Source organism: Jaculus jaculus, chromosome X, assembly GCF_020740685.1.
Source record: "Jaculus jaculus isolate mJacJac1 chromosome X, mJacJac1.mat.Y.cur, whole genome shotgun sequence".
Classification (NCBI taxonomy): Eukaryota; Metazoa; Chordata; class Mammalia; order Rodentia; family Dipodidae; genus Jaculus; species Jaculus jaculus.
The window spans coordinates 44259558-44262979 of NC_059125.1; the positions used below are offsets into that span (position 1 = coordinate 44259558).

General features: G+C 41.7%; 1 pseudogene; it reads left to right on the plus strand.

Moving 5' to 3' along the window:
* The first annotated feature begins 2384 nt into the window (after positions 1–2384).
* Positions 2385–3016, plus strand: LOC101603421 (annotated as a pseudogene).
* Positions 3017–3422: the final 406 nt, after the last annotated feature.

Sequence of the window (3422 nt, forward strand, 5' to 3'; positions counted from 1 at the left end):
ACACATGGACAGATGAAGAGACCTTGGCATGAACCAATGATGACAAAGTATTTGCATGAGTCTTTCCAACAAAATGCTAGTAAATCTTGAGTATGTGGAACAGAAATATTCTTTTATAAATTACTTTCGGCTGGAAAATGTTATATTCTTTTCTTGGTAGATTCATATTTCTCAAAAATCACATTCAAATGCTGGTCAGAAACTGAACATACTTGCTAACTATATATGACATTCAGGTCAGAGAAATCTGAGGTTAAACTCAAACTTTCAGTATCTATGATACCTCAATCATGACCATGACTGAGGCTTTCTGAGTCCATTTTCTTTGCTAGTCTAATAGAGATTATGTGATAAGTATTAATATGTTCTGCTTTGGTATCCGGTAAAATAAGGAGAGCGCTGAGTGGATTGACTACAAGTGTCCTTTCCCTCACTACTCCTATGGACATGAAAACTCAGGGAAACTTCTCCTAATCATTGGGAATAAGCAAGAGTAGTGTGTTCCTGTCCTCTGGCAGCTCCTTGAGTTGTTCAAACAAGGTTATTTCATCCTCCCATAGGAATCAAGGAGTCTCCTATCTTCAAATTGATATTATAAAGGTTGGTTCTTACAGAGTATAACCTTTTTGTGACCCTGCATAATATAGTGGCTTCCTCCCCTAGGCAATGAGTATATTTAATTAATGAACTGCTGTCAATTTTTTTTGACCTTTGCTAGGTTTCATGCATTTCATAATTCTCCCCACCATGGGGAGAGAATCTTTCCCTCCCAGTGGCATGCATAGATGCTATTGGAAAGGATCTTATAGGGCTGTTGTCACAAGTAAACAGAATTAAGTAACAAATTTGACGTGAAAGATCTGTGTAAGGATTTAGACTATGCTGAAGTATATATTATTCATTTATTCATAATGAGAAAGAGAAATAGAGAGAGATAGAATGGGCATGCCAGGGCCTCTCTTGCCACTGCAAATGAACTCCAGATGCATATGCCACTTTGTGCATCTGGCTTTAAGTGGATTCTGGGGAATCAAATCCAGACCATCAGGCTTTGCAAGCAAGCACCTTTAACAGGTAAGCCTTAAAAGATAAAAAGGTTTTGCAAGTCGAGGCATTCAAATCAGCTGACTTCGTCACTTTACCTGTAAAGTTGGGGTAAGTATTGCCTACCTCTTAAGCTTGCTTATATAAAGGTTTATGTAAACAATGCATAAATTTCTCACCCCAGTTAATGACATGCAGCAAGGCCTTAATGATAATATATTGACTTGAATTAGAAGGACTAATAAGCATTTCAAATTATGAAAAGTATTTTCTAAAATGTAAAAGTTCTCAATTTATTTCCAAGGTCTTTAGTTTTCATTCACCCCCCCACCCCCACACACACACCAGAATGCCTTTTCTAGATGAAATAAGACAGATAAGATGAACAGAACAATGCTGCTTCTTTGGACTAAGCCATTCCATAGAACAAAACATTCACAACTGGCACTAAAATACCCAAAGGATTCTACCAAAATGCAGGGAAGTCAAATCTTTTTCCAGCCCCATGACACTCTTAGGTAGTTTAGAACTGGTTGACTTCATGGATTTTGTTAGTTTTAATGTCTGTTTTAATTTTGTTGTTTAAAAGCTTTCCATAGAAAGGTATGGGGAATGAGGAAAATGACGAATGAGGAAAAGTATATGTAGTGTCTAAAATGCAATATATGAAATATCACCGATCTTGCTCTTGCAATGTCCCCCTCCAAGATGGCCCATATGCCAGGAGTTTTGCAACAGAACTATGTTATTATGAATTTAGATTTAATTAACCTGCTACTTTGGGCCGTATATTTTCACTTATCAGATGAAAATAATGTATGGTATAGTAGAAAGAGACTCACTTGGTTATGCCCAACAGGGTCTTTCATTTCATTTCTATACCTAGCAAATTATAGGACCTAGAAAATGCATCTTAAACTTAAACTTCATTATTTGTGAAGTCAACTGTTGGGCTAAATATAGAAAAATATTCCTTAGAATGCTAACAGGCTATGATAGAGAGTCAAAATTTAAGGTTTGGAGACTGACAGATTTGGTTTTCCATTTTTCTTTGCCACTCAGTGTAGTGACCTAGATAAGCTGTGCATGGTTGGTGACCTTCATCTTCCATAAGTTTTGTCTCCCTCATCTTACTAAGGTTAAATGATATAACCAATCTCTGTCAGTAACTCTATCATCTCTGTTTTCAAAATAACTCTAAAATCTGATCACATTTCCTTATTTCTAAGCCTCCACCTTATCTCTGGCCTGATTATGCCAGTGGCACCTAACTGATCTCTGTCCTCTATACTCCTGTAGTCATTCATTCAATGCTTTAGTCAGACTGGCCTTTTGGAAATATGTCAGGTATTGTCACTGTTTTGTTAAAAATTCTCCAGTGGTTTTCCACCACACTTAGAGGAAAAGTTCAAATCCTCACCATTGCTCATAAATGCCCAAACGTGGCCCCTCCCCAGGTGAGTCCCACACAAACAGGCTTTCCTGGCCCAGCCCATGTGGCCCGGTTGGCACCCATACAGGGCATGGAGCGGGTTCCCTGGGCCAGGAGTCCCCAGAGGATGGGTGGCGTGCAGTCCCCCAACTTCTTGTGGGTACTCCCGGGCCGGCTGGCGCTGCCGCGGCTCCCCCAGCACTACCAGTTCCTGGTGTCCCTGATGGAGCACCGGACCCCGCACAGCAACAGCTGTCCTGGTCTCACAGTGTCCCGACTTTGAATCCCAGTTTTCTACCCTCCATCCTCCGACCAGGTCGACCAATTCATCAAGACAGTGGACAAGGCCAATGCTGGGGGAGAGGCCCTGGGAGTACACTGTGTCCTGGGCTTCAGCCCCACTGGTACCATGCTGGCCTGCTACTAGCAGGGCTTGGCCGCAGGAGATGCCATCTCTGAGATCTGCTGCCTGAGACACGGATGTATTGAGACCTATTACAGGAGGAAACAGTTTTCCAGTTCTAACAGTGAACGAAATAAGGGGCCTCAGCAGTCTTCTCTTAGGCCCTTGCCCTCCTATCCTGGGTGAGAGATGGAACCAAAGATGAAAGCAAAGTGGGCTCAACTATTAAATCCTCCAGTTCCCCTTGGTTCCTACTGGATGAAGACTCTTCCTTACTGGCAGGTTCTGACTGACAGGGTGGCTGAGGCCTTGTGGAAATGAATAGCTTATAAGATCCAGCTCACACTACATGACACTTCTCAAGGCACTCCCATACCTCAGCGTATGTGAGCTTGGTTGGTGTACCCCTACTGTAGAAAAGACAGAGACCACCTTTGTTCTTTGGATGAGGTGGCTAAAGCCCAAAGAGGACCAATGTCACACTTCTAGAAATGGAAAGATAGGCCAGCACTAACACACATCCTCATCTTGAAGATGCTAACA